This window comes from Colletes latitarsis, chromosome 11 (assembly GCF_051014445.1).
Source record: "Colletes latitarsis isolate SP2378_abdomen chromosome 11, iyColLati1, whole genome shotgun sequence".
NCBI classification, from domain to species: Eukaryota; Metazoa; Arthropoda; class Insecta; order Hymenoptera; family Colletidae; genus Colletes; species Colletes latitarsis.
In genome coordinates, this window is record NC_135144.1 from 25405709 (window position 1) to 25425372 (window position 19664).

The 19664-nt window shown below is 38.7% G+C and overlaps 1 protein-coding gene across 2 annotated transcripts in view; it reads left to right on the top strand.

Annotated features, from left to right (window-relative positions):
* LOC143348266 (uncharacterized) overlaps window positions 1–19664 on the top strand; it is a 66505-nt gene that overhangs the window by 8774 nt on the left and 38067 nt on the right. For both annotated transcript variants that reach the window (XM_076778286.1, XM_076778285.1), the window contains exon 3: window positions 8745–8828. The gene's annotated coding sequence lies outside the window, so the exon portion shown is untranslated. The remainder of the gene's footprint in view (window positions 1–8744; window positions 8829–19664) is intronic.

The window sequence follows — 19664 nt, forward strand, 5'->3', positions numbered from 1 at the left end:
CGAGGATAAAAGTTTCGTAACAGTTATGCAACTAGAAGTAACAGCTGGAATAGTCACTTTCAATTATTGATTAATTAAATGCCATCAAAATCATCTATCATTCTCGAATTATCAGATTATTTTCCTATTAGTAATTATTAAACGGTTTAATCTCGATGTTTTGGCTCTTTTCGGGATATACAATTACATAAAACGAAGAACTAAATAATAAATGCAAGTTCCAGGAGAAGCTCTAAGGAAAAGTTGGGAAACACAAAATAAATATTTGTACAAAACGCACGTGTTAACCTTGAAATAATATGTACATATGATAAACAGTATCCTGGTGGTTTAGTCGGATCCAGTTGATAAGTTGGTACTAACCATAACATCGTCCTAGGAATATTCTTTCAACGGAAAGTTTCACTTAAATATTTCTGAGCAACGACGAATTTTAAAATCACAAATTGATCAATATTTGTATTCTAATGGGACCCTTTTCAAAATATTTCAGAAAACGAAAATTAATTCTCTTTGGCAGAAATGTGGTTAGCTATAGTCAAATGTATTTTCAAACATAACTCCTATAATTGTGAATATATTTCAATGAAACTTTTTTCTGAAGTAGAGCTCATGGGTACCTACAAAAAAGTAGTAGACAACTTTTCTGTAGGGAGTCAAACAAAATTACTAAAAATGAAAAAGGAATTTTTAAGAAAAATCGACAGGGGGTAGGTGCCTAAATTTTTCGACGAAAAAAAAAAAAATTTCAAATCGTTTTGGAAAAATTATTTTCGGTTGCGGGGGTCAATTACAATCATTTTTGGTCATTACACATATCTCCAAAATCCTATCCACTTTCTAGAAAAAAATTCGAGAAGATTCGAAATTTTTCGACAAAATTAAAAAATTTCGAATCGTTCTAAAAAAATTATTTTCAATTGCGGGGGTCAATTACAATCGTTTTTGGTGAATAGACATACCCCCGAAATCTTGCGCATTTTCGAGAAAAAAATTCAGTACGGTCGGAACTTTAATCGTTAATAACTGTTTAACGAAGCCTTGATCAACAAATTCGTATTCTTGATTTTCGTCTTATTTTGGCCTCTAGAATCCCCCATTAAAATTTTTCCCAGAATTGGCTGAACACCTTGTATACAGAAACTTTGTTACAATTTAAATTGGTGATCGCGGCCATTAACGATGATTAACTTAAACGTGGCCTTACTAAACTCACACAAACGACGAACAAACTGAATACTGTTATTATTTTAATACCACATAGTATGCTAAACAATAAGGCTCCACGTTTCTCAACAGAATTTTCAGCAACGCTTCTTCCCACACCGCGATTGAACTTCCCGGGTCGTAAGAAGAAATTAGAAAAATTATTGTCTCGGTTATACGTTGTTTTGCTACTCAGCTTGCACGGTTTCCTTCCACCCACGCCCCTTCCCTTTCATTCTTTCTCTTAGCCAGAACCTTAGGCTCCGTACGTGTTTCCGTCGTATTTTCTCTGACATACCTTCGCGTACGCGTGTTCCCACGTCACGCGTGACACTCTCAATGACCTACGCAATACGCGACCCGCGCCATTATAATTTTTAATTTCTGATCCCATAAGTCATTCAGTCCTCCCCGGCTGAATCGCCGCGATAATCGACAGCCTCGATCGCATTGCAAACGAAACCAGTCGACCCCGTGCCAAACAAAGGGCAACTGAACTTCTACCATGTCTAACCTCAAATTTACACAGTACAAGAATCGCAATTATTCGTTTCTCACACAAAAGACACGAAAGAAAAACCCTCGACAAATCTGTCTCCAAGTGCAATGATGCCACTAGAAGAAGTTCAGAAAGTGGCTCGAGCCACGACGATCGCTTAACCTCAAATTGACACGGTACAAGAATCACGATCACACAAATAAAATTCTTTTGATATCTATTTTTCTAATTTTAACTTGTACAGTTGCATAGTTCGAGAAAGTGAAAGATATATCTAATTATTACGATTATTCAGTCTTCCCCGATTGAATCACGACGATAATCGATAAGCCTCGATTGCATTGCAAACAAGACCAGACGACACCGTGCCAAACAAAAAGTAACTAAACTCCTACAACGCCTAACCTTAAATTGACAGGGTACAAGAATCGCGATCATTCATATTTCTCTCTCTCTTTTGATATCTACTTTTCTAATTTTAACTTGTACAGTTGCACAGTTCGAGAAAGTGAAAGATATATCTAATTATTACGATTATTCAGTCTTCCCCGGTTGAATCACGACGATAATCGACAAGCCTCGATCGCATTGCAAACAAGACCAGACGACACCGTGCCAAACAAAAAGTAACTAAACTCCTACAACGCCTAACCTTAAATTGACAGGGTTTAAGAATCGCGATCATTCATATTTCTCTCTCTCTTTTGATATCTTCTTTTCTAATTTCAACTAGGTTGCATTCTACGAAAAAATGAGGGACACCCAATCGTCACGAAATTTTTTTTTATTAAGTTTAACACTAGTTCTCAGCTTCCCATTCGGGTTGTTTTCATGTTTTGTCTTATATTTATCTTGAATTAAAATGATATTAAGTTTCATGAGATTTGCCAGTTACCGCGAAAAATAATTCTCAGCAACGGTTGCGTAAAGTTTGTCTGGTCGTTCGAGCGGGGGGAAAAAAGTTCCTAGAATCGACACGACCATTGCAGTTGAAACGTCGCGCTGGGATCGTTGACTCGTTTCTCCCTTTGCCCTGTCATTTCAATAAGTAGCACGGTCTTAGCGGACAAAGAGCAACGAGTACTGTAACTTGTGCAACAGCATTAAATGTCAGGTCAAGAGACTGGCTCTGTCGGCCGGATTACGGTTTCAGTCCGTGCATGTATACTTTATTTCACTGTAAACGCTTTGGCGCACCTACGTCTACGCCATTCCCTGCCCTTGGATTACCGTTGCCCGCGCACAAACCTGTACAACGCGAACGAAACATAACCTTTTATTCGTCCGAGATCAAACCGCGACGTACGATTTTCCCCAAAAATATTTTAGAAGTATCTTGAAATTAATTTATAAAGTAGCTAGGATACAGAAACGAATAATAATACGAAAGGAACTCGATTGCGTTTGCACAGGTGACACATATCGAAGATAAGATTCGACAAGGAAAGAAAGAACCATTTTTTACTTGAAAGAAAAACAATTTTTAATTGGTAGTACGAACAGTACGGCGTTAGTCACTCGAAGCACACGTCAGTAAATTATGTAGTTTGTAGCAAATTATTCAGCTATCGGTTTACCCATGTTTAATTCATCGAAATGTTTCCATGTCGAGTATTTCCTTCGTTCGACGTGCTTCGACTAATTCCAATAGACGGCGGATATGAAATTTCGAGTAGAAGCGACGTTTCAGCTATGCAATCTCGAGGAGGCTGTGCTCGGTTTACATTTCACGTTGCATTACTCCATAATGGTGCACAACAAACATTTGCTATCGGCGCACCCAGGTCTGACATTTTCTGTGCATTCGTCTTTGCATATTACCGCGCATATTGTTTCTCAGTATCGAAGATTTAACGTATTTATACCGTTGTTAATATTCCTTTTACTTTTAGGCGGTGTAATAAACTGTTTAGACCTTATGATTAATAATTCTTACAATGCTACACGCATTTCTCATATTTCACATTCATCATCTACGACTAACCTAACCTCCACACACTCGTACCAATCCATCTCCCTATTCATCGAAAGCCATTATTCGTTCGTAAATTCGATACACGTAAAAATGAATGAACAGAAAAACCACGATTTTATTTAACGAACGATATAACGAGATTAAAATTCGTCTCGAAATCGGGAATAAAGAATTTCGATCCTGAAGGCGAGTGATTCGATAACTAACAATGTTAATAATAGCAATAAAATTATTTCTACGCATATTCGAATTAGGGCAACAATTTCATTATTCTTGGGGCTGGATGGTTGACACTGGCTATTGTAAAGCGGCGTTTTCTCGATAATCGCCGAGACCTCGACTCATCAGTGCTTCGAAGTTTATGAGATTTAACAGCAGCCAAGGTGCAAACGTCACGGCGGCCGCGACGATAAGATAAGGCCATTCGCGTCGTAAAACAGTTTAAGCCGCACGTCACCGGTGATTCAATTTTCCATCGATGTGGAAAAAAAAAATATTCAAGCTACTCCGAACGACGCGATTTTCAAAGGATTTCTTTTCTAAATATTCTGAAATACTCTACGAACCTTAGTCTTTTGCTTTTGCATTTTTCTATGCATTAGAAAATAATAATTCTCGCCCTTTAGACGGATAAAACGCAAATGGAAACAATTAAAAATATTTGCCATTTTGAAAAATAACGAACAGTCGTAAAAATTTGAAAAATGTTGAAATTACTATTTGCTTCGTTTATTTTTTTTTTTTTTTTATTAACGACAGCTAAGCCTCTTTCAGGCTTATAAATTTTTGCTTCGTTTAGTATGAGATATTAACGATATCAGTGGGTAAGATTTTGTAATCTGTTAATCGGTTCTCCAATCGAACTCTCGCTTTGCGTTTCGTGGCACATATTACGTGTCGCGCTTGTTGAGGAGAAATCGGAAGCGCTGTTTTCGATCGTCGAGCACATCCGGTACTGCTCGGCGTTAGAAACGGCGTAACTCGAAAAGATTCCATCGCGACTTATCGAAGGAAACCGGGGTTTTTTAAACTCGTTTCTTGACCTCCACCGAGTACGTTCGAATGGCTGTTATCTCGACAACGTATTAGCGATAATGCGACTGACTAATCGTAATCGATGTTATCTAGTCGATTAATCGGCCGAGATAAATTCGAAATCGATTTGGGACGAACCAGTTCTGCAGTCTACCGTAGCAATTATTTATTAAACGCGCCTCCACTTCTATCAAATAATGAATTTGGAATTAACGAATAAGCCTCTTTGCTACTTTAAGATTAACGTGTCTCTTTGATGTTTCATTTATTAAAATGCCATAATGCATATTCGATTTAAAAGTAATTTGAAATTTTGTACGTTCGACGATAAAAGAATTTAATATTTTTGAAGGAATCTCCTTCTCTTTTAGTCGATATTCGACGAGTCTTGTAATCTTTGGTTGCTCCCGTTTTTCTCAGAAGCAATCTCCATCGGGCATCGAATTACCTAGTTTTTCTGCTTGTTTCGTTTGCTTCTCGATATCCAATCTGTGAATGGTAACAAAATCTATTGACAAGTTGTAATATCGATTGCATTAATAACCTGCGAGGGAAACACGATCTGAGGAAACTGTTAATAAATTAACTGCTATAAATAGATTATACAGGGTGTTCAGACAACCCTGGGAAAAATTTTAATGGGGGATTCTAGAGGCCAAAATAAGACGAAAATAAAGAATACCAATTTGTTGATGGAGGCTTCGTTAAAAAGTTATTAACGTTTAAAGTTCCGCTCGCACTGAATTTTTTTCTCGAAAATGCGCAGGATTTCGGGGGTAGGTCTATTCACCAAAAATGGTTGTAATTGACCCCCGCAACCAAAAATAATTTTTTCAGAACGATTCGAAATTTTTTAATTTTGTCGAAAAATTTCGAATCTTCTCGAATTTTTTTCTAGAAAGTGGATAGGATTTTGGAGATATGTGTAATGACCAAAAATGATTGTAATTGACCCCCGCAACCGAAAATAATTTTTCCAAAACGATTTGAAATTTTTTTTTTTCGTCGAAAAATTTCACGCCTCCTCGAATTTTTTTCTCGAAAATGCGCAGGATTTCGAGGGTATGTCTATTCACCAAAAATGATTGTAATTGACCCCCGCAACCGAAAATAATTTTTCCAAAACGATTTGAAATTTTTTTTTTTCGTCGAAAAATTTCACACCTCCTCGAATTTTTTTCTCGAAAATGCGCAGGATTTCGAGGGTATGTCTATTCACCAAAAATGATTGTAATTGACCGCCACAACCGAAAATAATTTTTCCAGAACGATTTGAAATTACATACATTTATACATTTTGTTGCGATTCGTTTTAATATTAAAAATTTACCAAATTATAATGTTGTAACGAGAAGATATAAAAATTCTTAAACAAGTTATACTTGATTCAAAGTAAAATAGAGTAAAAATTGCATGAATAAGAAATCTCTATTGATTAGAGATACAACATCATGGTTATCAAGACGTTTCGAACGTGATGTGTATTTTCAATCAATTACGTGATTCACATTTCATCGATAAGAAAATGTTTACTATTGCATTATCAATGATTCTCTATTTCATAGGAAAGACTATCGCTATCTCGAATAATGCAATTTGTAAGGTTTGTCTTATTGAGAGACGTTATGTACTTCGTGATGAACGGTAGTTGACTCCGAGGTTAGCTGGAGTATCACTTACAGAGATTGTCTAACAGAGGTTAATTGACTCGTTTACGGATTTGGTCGTTTGGGGTGGAACGAAATATATTTTATACAATTTCGTGACCAGAAAAATAACAGTTTGTAACAATTATTTTCAAGACCACTGCACGTTCATAATAACGAGAACCTTTTCATAGAATTTTTGGTTCAATGCAATGAAATAAGAATTTTATTTTAAATTCAAAATGAGTTTTTAGTTATTTTCTCTCTGTCTGTTTTCCGATTAAACCGATTAATCGAGATCCTCCATTCTTTCTTTTACGAGAAAATACGATTGTAATAGTTCCGTTTAATCAACCATCGTAATTGAAACACATCGTTGGTCGATCCATTTCGCGGGTCGCTTCTCTCCTGACGTTCAATAATCTATCAATTTTCTGTGTTGGTGCGTCATCGGGCTTCCGGATCGACCGGAAGCGCGGATGTTGCAATACTATCAAGTATCTTATTAGTACGTTTCTTTATCCGCCATGTTGGTTACCAGGATTTCAAGAAATAATTCTATTTAAAAGATACTACAACGATGAAAAAAAGAATTAAATCTACTGTTGTATTTGAGAAGTGGAATCGTGGACTTACAATTAGATTGCTAAACTTGGCCGTCGACTCGGTGCTCGACGCAAGCTTTTCAGTCGTCTGACAATTAGGGGCGTTGACCAATTCGTCCTGAGAGAGGGCAACAGGGTGACAACCGGCCTAGAATCTGCGTCGCGACTGTTTGCGTGGTGAATATCAACAAGATCGCCTTAATAACCGAGTATCCCCAAAAACGACGATCAATGAAAGTGCTTTTAGCGTGGACGTAGACTTTGTTAGGCTGACGATATTTTTAGAGCCTTGCAATTAATCGTTGAATCAATTTGCAATGATTTTCGATTCAGAGTTACCGATCATTCGTTCTATTTGACACGTTTAATGCTGTGGGGGGTCACCGGTGACCGACATTCGATTTGGCTCGCAATATTCAACAACGCCATTATTAGAATAATGGGGATACAAACACACATTTATCACGAATTCGCGATAGAATTTTTATTCTTGAAAGGTTGCACTCTCCGTGCAATTCCGATCGGGCGTCGTATGACTTCCGGTTGCTTCTATAGTCGAGGAAAAGTCAACGTTTTTCATCGAATATCGATAAAACAGAATTTTTCGCTGACCGAGAGACGTGTTTCTCGCTTGGAAATTTGCGGTGGTGGAATTTAATATGACTTCTCGAAAAATCGTTGGCGCATAAGTTAAGTCGCGCGTATCGAGTTCTGCCTTGAGAAATGAATCATATCGTAGAGGGATGGAATAGAATATCGGAGGATTTAGTATCCTTAATAACCTGTCAGTGCGCGCTAATAGCGTGAAATATATTCGTCTCGTAAGTTCCCGCGTAAGTGCAAATCATTATGTTTCATCATCGATCTGGGCTCTTGGAATTTTGTGTATTTTAAAGACAAACGAGATAATTTGTTTGCCCGAAATCGCGTTAATAAATCAGCTCGAACAACGTAAATTACGCATTACGCTGGCTCGAGAATGACATATGGGAGAATAATAGGCAATTGGAATTTGCATTAACAGTTTACACGTAATATTATGTAACCGATCGATTTTTATATCCGACGCTATTAATTCTTAATGTCATACCGATGCATAAGCGCATTTGTTTGACAATGTTCATGCAAATCCAGCATCGGGATTACAATTAGTGCCATTCTTTACGTTAGGCTCGATTTATGCAACACTTTTGCATATCGTAACAATTGAATCGCAGCATCCGTATTTTCGAATTAATCGCGGTTTCTATTATTCTATTTCGTTTCGTAAATATTCGTTGCGCGAAGCGTGAATCTGATACGGCGGAGTCGCGTGATAAATTCTTGTGCAATAAACTAACGCAGCGAACCGGAATAGGATTTCGTTTGAAATGTTATTGTAAACGTAAATTAATTTTACTTTGAAATTTACAGTTCGAATTAAATTAGGTGCTTCTTCTCGATCTTTTGTTGCTCGATAAAAGATCCGTCTTAATACACGTGCATAATCATACGAAGATTAAGACGAACGAATTGCGTCACGGTATTATTTCGGACGAAGTTATATGGATTTATTGATCGTTAAATTTCTACAAAATTAGACCATAAAAGACCCACGACGAGTGTTATCAGCGACTGTAATGAAACACTTATGCAGTTATAAATAGAACACATTTTCTCCACAGGATGATTCTCCGTTCTTTTAATAAATAAATATTAAATACGAATGTCTGCATCGTCGCAAGAGAATTTCTCGAACTTTTGCAGAAGCTAAATAGAATTATTTCTTTAATTTTCAGGACGCTCGAGACCCTCGCAAAATGGCGGCCGGGGACGTCTGCTCCCTCTGCCTCGCCACGGTTCAGATTACACATTAATTGCATGTAAGTCGATACACACGTAATCTATCCAATATAGTAAATGCATGTGGGGTCATCGCCTCCCGTACTCGCCACCAGAGGGCTATGCTCTCTCTCTCTCTCGCAAGCGCTCGACTACTCAATAGTCTGCTAGGATGCTTCACTGTTGAGGCCACTAGAAGCCTCTCCTTTCCTCTTCGATAGGACCTCTCGCACACATAAGAATAAGAAGTTGCAAGAAAACGATCGATATAAAACCGCGAATATCTCTGAACTTGAACTACACTTCCATTGCGCTGACACAACAATGGATGTGTGCGTTACTCGTCTATAATTATGCGCAAACAGATCAATTATTATTTCTCGCGCAACGAGTGTGCTCTCCGACTAATTAGGAGCGAAACAGTTGTAACAGTTTCACGCTTTCTTGCACGGTACGATCAAGCGGGGGTAATTACGGGGATTTATCAGCCACGACAAATCTGATGAGGATTACAGACAGCCGCGATTAATCAGATGACTCGTAACCGTGGAAATATTCTCGGTACAATTTCCACGGGTTCGCGGGTCCGTTACGTTGCCTGCTCCCAGACAAACGAATAACAATGGAACCTTCTTGTTCGTATGAATAATTCTTGGCGCGCGGCGTTTTGCAATCGCCGTCGCGGCGACAAAACCGGCGTTCTCCTGGCACACAATGCCCCCCCGTTAGACTTCGAACGAGACGCCCGTTATTACCGTGCGCGGGAAAAGAAGCGAAAGTGATGAAATTATGAATGCCCGGGGAATTCCTGATGGGAGGAGGGGGGGAGGGAAAAAAGACATGAATTATCCACGCGGGAGGCTCAAATCGCGTGCCATTACCCTTGAAAGCAAAAAGTGCATCAACGAGACTTCTGTCATTGTCTACGCAACAATGTTATTGTTCTGCCTTGAAAAAATTTTTCGCTATTCGACGGTCTTCTATTTACGATACAAACTTCGTATATGCTATAATACCAAGAGTAGAACTTTGTCTTGTAAGAAGGGGACCTTAAAAATATATTTTATTTATTAAGTAAAGTCTAGTTCCAAGCATCAAACCATATTCGAACCGATTCGAATTTTTCTCAGCAATGGAATTTTTCAAAACTGATTTCCTTCGATCGTAAAAGTTACTCGACGACGTTGAGATTTCCAGCGCTTCTCGATCATCGCGGAAGCAAGTCGCGCGTTATAGACTAGTCGGTCTGACGGTTTAGCGCTCGCAACGCCAGTTTCAGAGTCAACATTGACGATAACAATTTATGATATTTGCCGGGAACGACTGCGTTCGCGATGATAAACTCGATCCTCGCGCCGTGCTTTGTATACCGGGGTTTTATGCATGATCGATGGGATCGCGAAGCAGCTAGCAGCCGGCTGACGGGGCATTGCAATTTCGCTGAATCGACTCCGGGGGGTTCCTGTGCAAGAGTATCGTTATTGAGGCGCATCGTGTGTCGTTTCGCTGAATCGTCGGTACGAAATCGAGCGACAGAAAGGTGTCGAATCAAATCGAACGTAACAATTATGTAACTGTAACCGCTGCTTTTGCCAGATGAAGGGAAAGAGAAAGATCGTAAGAAGGTAGAAAAGACACTCATCCGAGTAAAAGCTTCCCAGCAGGTTGTCGATCGAGGAGTGTATATATAGGAACGGAGGGGTCAGTCGACCATTTGTGAGAGAGACGAGAGCGTAGACCTCTGGTGGCGAGTACGAGAGATGAATGAATCTCGTTTATGCGGAACTATCGACCATTAATAGATACTTGAAAAAATGTATTATGCAATGGGAGATAAATGTTATAAAAAAACCACGGTTGCAAAAACCCAGTCGAGTAAATTTTTTACAATTTTTAAGCTTCCGGTAGTTCTAGCGTTAACGACAGCGAAATAATTGCAGAAGTATTAAAAGTATACTTTTTTATATATTGGAGTGTATATTCGAGCACGAGTGACTACTCGAAAAGTAAACAATTAAATATTGTTGACCGAAGTTGTGTGTCGCCATGCACGGCGAAACAACTCCGTGAAATCACGGTGGAAAAATTCACCGGCGTGCTTTCCAGCGTTTACCGCGAGTAAACAATCAAACCGGGACGTCGCCGTTCAGTAGCAAATAAACTAAGAGAGCGTAATGGGACATCGTTGTTGAAAAAGGCGAGGCAAGGCCGTGGTTCGTCATTGAATAATTGGACAGCGGTATCTGCAACAGTACCGATATTCGTATTCATAGTCGTGCTCCTCTGGTACATACAATGCTCTTCATGAAATAATGGCCTGAAACGATTTCGAGCTTGAGGCTCTACTCCCCAACAACAACACTTCGTCGGATACTAGAATGTAACGACGCCATTTAAAAAATTGAGGATGGTCTCGACAAATTCGAAATACCAGTAGCTAAAAGTTAATATTTCATTTTGCTGTTCTGCTCGAACGATGTATCGTAAATTAAATTGATCTAATTTTCTACTTTTATTTCTCAAGTTTCTTCGAACCACCGCCATTACTTCGAATATAGAATCTCATTACCACAGCCACGCAAACAAAGTTGCATCAAATTAATTAATTCTTCCATTATACCGCTCGTAAATACTACAGTAAATCGTGTTTAAAAATGATTTTTTACGGTGAAACGTTTTTACTTTATTCGCGAAGTTGGAGCGGAGTTTCGTGGCGGAACTTTTAAAGTTCTTCCTGGCTTGAGTTTAAAATTTAAAGTTCTCCGCGGCGCCTCCGATTAGAGTGGATGGAGGAAATTTTCCGTGGAATTGAAAACCCGGAAACCCCCGGGGGGGAGGGGAAAAATCGTCGGGCAGTGTCTATGAAATCGTTTTCGAAGTTTCGTCCGATAAAGCGAGGATCGGTAGTATCGTCCAGCAACGTAACGACGTTTGCAGATCAAATAATCCGGAAAATAACACGTGGTTTTCCGTCTTCGCGGGGGGAAAATTGTTTCTGGTGAAAAGAACCGTGGCTAATGTAAAACCGATCGATCCCCCTTCGCTCGGGCGATCGTAGTGTTTCGAACCACTTTCTGAACTCTTTTTAGTGGCATCGATTGCACTTGGAGACAGATTTGTCGAGGGTTTTTCTTTCGTGACTTTTGTGTGAGAAACGAATAATTGCGATTCTTATACCGTGTCAATTTGAGATTAGGCGATCGTCGTGTTTCGAGCCACTTTCTGAACTCTTTTTAGTGGCATCGATTTCACTTGAAGTCAGATTTGAGAAGAAAGAGGAAGAAGAAAAGTTCTTCGATAAAAGTACAGTCTCGATCTTGTAACGCGAATCAATCTGTCCTTATTAGTGTGTTGAATTTTCGAAATTTGCATTGTGTTGCCAGTGTCGAAGTTTTAGAGGTTTAGTTGTGATCAAGGGACGAAAATTTATGTTCGAATCAATTTCGATTTTAAATAATAAAGCCTTGTAAGAGGTTGAACGAATTCTATTTTGAATCAGTTTACTTTTTAATCTTAGAAAGTTATTTTTTCTGTAATGTATCAAGCGTTAGGTAACATCTTTGGTGGAGGTAGTCGATATCGAAGTGACGTGTATAATCGGTTTTCCATCGCAATGGCGTGAATAATTACATCACAATGAATCCATGTAACGACCACGCCTGGTTGTCTCCTGTTTCGGTTTTATTTTTACGCATTGTGAAGCCTGTGCTCTTGCAGTAACAAGGACGATCGATTTGCACGTGACTTCGAAGCTAATCGATCAAATCTTTCGTTAGCTAATCGTGCAATTGTTTGATAAAAGCCACCTTTTGTAGTTCTTAATATTAATTGTTACAAGCACACGTAGAATCGCTAAATTACATTTGAACGAATATGAATGAAAAATAAATACGTTGTACCAAGTAAGACAATATTATTTGCGAAAGGAAAGCGAGAAGCGCGATGAAAGTGCAGTTTGTAATAATTTAGAGAAACAAGGAAGTCGAGGAGTCGTTACATGCTCGATTACCTTCGTTTCAATGATCAAACTATGGTTTCCTTGAATTTTACAGTTGTTTGGTTTCCTCGTGGATCGCTCTGCATCCTCTGCAATTTACGGACACGTAATTTTACTCTGTCTCGCCAAGAAGCAAGAAGCACACTCGAGACATAAAATATTCAAACACTCGAATTCAGCGAGTTGAACAATCGAATAAAAAATTCAACTCCTCGGTTTCGATTACCGTAAACTTTACTTTGTACTATGTACTCGACAGAGAAGTCGTAGCAATTTTACTTTTACAATACCAATAGGGCTCGTATCGATTATAATTTTAATTCATAGCAATTTTAAAAATTGGTTAACTTCAATAGTTTTTAAGTTTAATTTCAGAGTTTAATTTTGTATGATTATTCCAGACGATTATACCAAACCAATTTTTGAGTGGTACTTTTAAAATTCGGAAAATTGTTTGCTAAAAATCTGAAAAAATAGTTAAATATACGCAATGCTGATATTCTGTACGCGGTATTCGAGTGCAACACCGTTTGTAACAGATGACAATAGTCAGTTTGACGCAAAACCGCGTTATCCGTCGATAAGGCGTCTGTGCAGTTTTTTTTTCATGTATAAACAAGCGACATATGGAACTCCCACACAACACACTACTCGTACAAAATATAAATATCAATATAAAAATTTGTTCATCTGTCCTCGAATATTGTAAAAATACTTCGATTCACCAGCTCTGAAATCGCCAGACATTTAAACTTGAAAAGAATTCATACCTGTACAAAAACTTAAATCTTCAGTGAAAACAGATTTCGCAAATTTCTTTCGAAAACCTTTCATTAATGTTTTCGTTCGCATAACGACAAGAATCGTTGAACCTAAAACGGATGGTATAATAAAAAAAAAAAAAAAAATGCAATTGCATTCGACAGGTGCATAGTCACACGTATAGAACAGTGAGGCCATAGGAAGATAGGTCTCGTTGTACTATTCAACTTTTTCCTCTACCGTTTGTTTCTGTCTACGACGATACCGGAAGTACGACCCGTCCCAGTTGCGTGACTCACTCTGTATTTAGTAATCAGTTATTCGCAGACGATCCATAAGCGTATATTACCTGGGCCAATGTCTTGAACATAATTATACTAATTACAGTGTGCGTACGATAACAGAGAATAAAAGTAACATTTCAATAAACCGTTTAAATTCCTCTTTTTTTGTATTCTTTTCTTTGTATTGTTCTTTCTCAGAAAAATTTTTATCAATGCAGAGTGTATAAGATAAGAATTCAGGGATCGTGAATACAATTTCAAAGTCGAAACAAAAATTTTAATCCCGTTAACATCACTATTATGTCATTCTGTTCGTTTTCTGTCTGTCCATTGTTTTCTCGCTCGTCACTTTTTCCGTCGTGTGTACAGTAAAAGTATTATTACATTTTTTTTTTTTTGCGACCGTCGACATAACGTTACGAGCAAAAAACCTGAAACTTTTGAGGTATTAGCTATTTTCATTAACCCAGAAGCCTTTGACGCGACTGCTTTTATTATTCGTTGTTGGCAAAACTCAAAAACAAAGACACATCGTCTTTTATCAGGGAGCCATCGAGTTGGAAGTTCTAAAATGAAGCTTAGAACAATACAGAACGATAAAACTAGTGTTAAACCTAACAAAAAAAAAATTTCGTGACGATTGGATGTTTCTCATCTTTTCGTACGACGTAACCTAGTTAAAATTAGAAAAGAAGGTATCAAAAGAATTTTATTTGCATAGATTGCCTATCTCTGAGAGAGAAAAACGAATAATCGCGTTTCTTGTACTGTGTAAATTTGAGGTTAGGCGTGCTAGGAGTTCAGTTGCCCTTTGTTTGGCACGGAGTCGACTGGTTTCGTTTGCAATGCGATCGAGGCTGTCGATTATCGTCGTGATTCAAACGGGGAAGACTAAATAATCATAATAATTGGATATAACTCTCATTTTCTCGAACTGTGCAACCGTACAAGTTAAAATTAGCAAAGAAGATATGAAAAGAATGTTATTTGTATAATCGCGATTCTTGTACCGTGTCAATTTGAGGTTAAGCGATCGTCGTGGTTCGAGCCACTTTCTGAACTGTGTTTCTAGTGGCATTGCACTTGAAAACAGATTTGAGAAGAAAAAGGAATAAGAAAAGTTCTTCGATAAAAGTACAGTCTCGATCTTGTAACACGAATCGTGTTCGTGTTACGTCTTTCGTGTTTTTTGTATGAGAAACGAATAATCGCGATTCTTGTAGTGTGTAAATTTGAGGTTAGGCGTGCTAGGAGTTCAGTTGCCCTTTGTTTGGCACGGAGTCGACTGGTTTCGTTTGCAATGCGATCGAGACTGTCGATTATCGTCGTGATTCAGACTGAATAATCGTAATAATTATATATATCTCTCATTTTCTCGAACTGTGCAACCGTACAAGTTAGAATTAGCAAAGAAGATATGAAAAGAATGTTATTCGTGTAATCGTGATTCTTGTACCGTGTCAATTTGAGGTTAAGCGATCGTCGTGGTTCGAGCCACTTTCTGAACTGTGTTTCTAGTGGCATTGCACTTGAAAACAGATTTGAGAAGAAAAAGAAAGAAGAAAAGTTCTTCGATAAAAGTACAGTTTTGATCTTGTACCACGAATCGTGTTCGTGTCTTTTGTATGCGAAACGAATAATAGCGATTCTTGTAGTGTGTAAATTTGAGGTTAGGCGTGCTAGGAGTTCAGTTGCCCTTTGTTTGGCACGGAGTCGACTGGTTTCGTTTGCAATGCGATCGAGACTGTCGATTATCGTCGTGATTCAGACTGAATAATCGTAATAATTATGTATATCTCTCACTTTCTCGAACTGTGCAACCGTACAAGTTAAAATTAGAAAAGAAGATATCGAAAGAATGTTATTCGTGTAATTGCGATTCTTGTACCGTGTCAATTTGAGGTTAAGCGATCGTCGTGGTTCGAGCCACTTTCTGAACTGTGTTTCTAGTGGCATTGCACTTGAAAACAGATTTGAGAAGAAAAAGAAAGAAGAAAAGTTCTTCGATAAAAGTACAGTTTTGATCTTGTACTATGAATTGTGTTCGTGTCTTTTGTATGAGAAACGAATAATAGCGATTCTTGTATTGTGTCAATTTGAGGTTAGGCGTGCTAGGAGTTCAATTGCCCTTTGTTTGACACGGAGTCGACTGGTTTCGTTTGCAATGCGATCGAGACTGTCGATTATCGTCGTGATTCAGACTGAATAATCGTAATAATTATGTATATCTCTCACTTTCTCGAACTGTGCAACCGTACAAGTTAAAATTAGCAAAGAAGATATGAAAAGAATGTTATTCGTGTAATCGTGATTCTTGTACCGTGTCAATTTGAGGTTAGGCGTGTTGGGAGCTCTGTTACCCCTTTGTTAGGTGTGGTGTTAAATTACCATCTGTTGTTACGGTTCTCGCGTGAACGGTTTTACGTTTATATTTAAAATCCCGGTTCGACGTTTGACGTTCCCGAAGCCTGCGGGCGTCTTGGTGATAAAAGACGTTGGGAAAGTTAGTGGAGCGTGTAGCCGCATCCCGTATCCGGCTAAATATCATGCCAGGAACAACTGCGGCTTCTGCCATGCCACGAGTAACAATGAAACATCAGTGTGGAACAGGTGGTCACGAGCCGTTGATCTCTGAACCCCGTGACTTCAGCAACCGGAGGATAAGCCAGTGTAAGCTGTTCGAATTAACAATGAAAAATGTTTTTCGCTGGAATTCACGCTCCTATCTGGGTGAAATATTTTTTTAAATTAATATTTTTACGTAATTTACACCGAAGAAAGGCCTCGTGAATATACTATACGAGAAACAGATTTAATTAACGAGGTTTCACAACGACGGCCAAATTATGTCGATTCATGAATTCTAGGAATAAATTTTACGCTGTATCTCGTTACAAAATTATTAAGACGCGCTATTACGAAGTTCTCCTGGATGCAACAGATATGAATCAGTATTTCGCTTTAATAACTTCGAAGCTCATGAAAATGCAGGATTCCACGGTGATACCATTCACTTTCTCTGCAAACTGTGTAGATTAAATGGCATCAATCTCCACCATCAATGAAATACTTCGCGAGTAATATTTTAAAAACTAATAAATAGCTTATCCAAACGATTCTCAATCTTTTTAACATGTTATCACTGTATATTATGTTATTTTTCAATTATTTGTCGTTGAGTCGTTCCGTATATTTTATCGAATTTATAATCTATTGAACAAAGATGGCCGACAGCTGTTGGTTTCTTAATTTCCTCTGGAGTTTGCGAACGTTCAAATGTTTTTTACGTGTAGGAGACGAAAATATTTTTTTATCGAAAAAAATTAGGTCATATTCACCGTATTTGTTATTACAGTGGTCCATTTATTCCTGGGTTTAATATACAGGGTGGGGCATTCGAACGAAAACAACTCCCGTAAAATAAATTCATACTATAAATAAATTGTTTGTTTTCAAAGCAACGATTCCAAATAAAAAATTACGATAATCACAGCGTAGAAAGAGGCAAGTACATTAGAATTTTTCCACGAGAAAGTAGACATTCAATAGCATCAGCGTACTCTAGGAATACCGTGAATTAACGGGTAAAATTTCTTCCACTTTGTTTTAGAACATATGAAATTCAATGTGCTTAATTTAACGCGCCACGAGCGGAAGCGTTAAGTAACTTTTCTCGGGGGCGTTGACCAGCCTGTCTGAGCGAAACAATAACGCGATGTAACCAGAATTCACCGTCCATTTTTCGTGCTTTCGAATCGGTATATTCACATTGTAATCGGTGCAAATCGTAAAGGAGAATTTTTACATAGAAGAATCGCAAAAAGAGATTCATAATTCCGTAAATATCCTATCGCAAAGAACAGGTCCCAAGGATTTTACTCTCTCGAGCAGCGTCTAGCAAGAAGTCGCGAGGAAAAAGGAGAACCGATCGCGCGCCGGTTCAAAGTACTCGAAACCTAAATAGTTAATGAACCGTGGGACGAGAACGATTGATCCGGGCGTCCGTTGGACAGATCGTGAAATATTTACAAGCGTCCCGAAGCCCCTCGACGCGAGACCAATGGCGAAAGTGTACGGGGCAGAAATGCAGGAAAATTTACACGCTCGAGTTGCGCGAGCTCGGTCTTCCATGTGCAACAATGGGCCTTTAATTATCCGCGATTCGCCTGTGCCTCTATTAGCATGCAAATTAAGGAAGTCGAGTAACGCGATTCCGTGGCTGTTGCGCGTGCAACGTGAGAGGCGTTAGAGGTTAGGTTACGGAGAGCGTACGAAAGAGAAGAAGGAAGATGGAGATGCGTCGAATAGACAGAGAAGAGGTAATAGGTAAAAGGAGGACGGAGGAACGATTAAGAAAGCAACAGTGATGGAAAGTAGAAGCATAGGAGGGAAAAGAAACGAAGCAGAGAGTTTCGATCGTTGGGAGTGACCGTTTTTCGAAGTTACGAGGATTGCACTTGTTAGAAATGGAACGTGTAGCTTCTCCGTGGAATTTGATCAGCGGATGTATCTTTTGACTGAGGATCGAATAGAGGTGGAAGGAAGATGGGAATCGGCGAAGAAGAAAGAGCAACGGAGTGGAATAATGAGGAAGATTGAGAGGCTGACGTGGAAGAGATAAAAACGAACAGAAGGAAGAGAGACGTTTAAGATCGTAACAGAGAGGCGAGAAAGCGACAGTGATGGAAAGTAGAATCATGGGACCGAAGAGAAATGGAGGAGAACTGATTGTCGGGGACACTGGAAGATCGACTGATTGAATTTGATTGCCTTTGCGTCGACTCTATATTTTAACTTAATGAAAAGAAGACGTCTTGGTTTCATCGCGATCTTGGAAGGAGCGTTTTAAAACACGATAATTTCTTTTTATAGACGTTTTCAATATTATATATCCGTATGTCTCGTATAAATTGCTGTACCTTGGTTGTTTAGATAAGAAAGTTATGCGCAGAAACTGCCTGCAGGAATGCTTTGGGATGACTTAGACGTTGTTTTGATATCGACTAAAGTGAACGCCAAATGTTTTGACCCCTCGAGCTGCTTACTCGACTGCTAGCTAGAGTGAAAATCACTATAGCTGCAAGCCTTCTTGGCTGCCTTCGAAAACATAGGCGAACGCGTTTGGATTTGTGACGTCACCTCATATACTAACCACCAGAGGGCTACTCTCGTGTTTCTCTCTCTCGCAAACGCTTGACTGACCCTTCTGTTGCTATATAAACACTCCTCAATCGACTACCCAATGTGGTCTCTCCTTTCCTTTCAATCCCCTACGATCTTTCACAGACTTATTCGAAAATGCAAGTACCAGTGAAAGGAGTTTTCAAAGTTGTACACATTATTTACCTCTCCGTTTAATTAATATTAATTCTTTATCGATTGCATGTGTCCTTAGTGAATAGTCGTTAGAGTAAATTTGTATAGTTAATATCTGATAGCTTTACTTTAAAAATGAAACAATAGAAACGGAAACGCAAAAGTAAGGAACGAAGAATAAAATGGAGGGTCGATTGAAAGCCGGAACAAACGCGATAAACGGAACCGAGGAAAGAATTCGTAGCGGTATTAAAAAGGGAAATGGTAAACGGAATAGAAAGTACGGAGAAATTCTAACAGACGAAGAAGGTTGGAGGTAAAAACCGAATAAAAAGGGAAAAGTACGAGGCGTACCGTGTTACAAACGATAAATCGACGCGGCATGCATATCGACACGCCATCATTGCTATGAATGCAACTTTTCCTGATTCATCGTAGACGCGATTCAAATAGAGTGCCACGTTTCTCTCGTCTTGGAATAGAATTCCTAAACGCAGTTACCTTCGACGCATCCACGT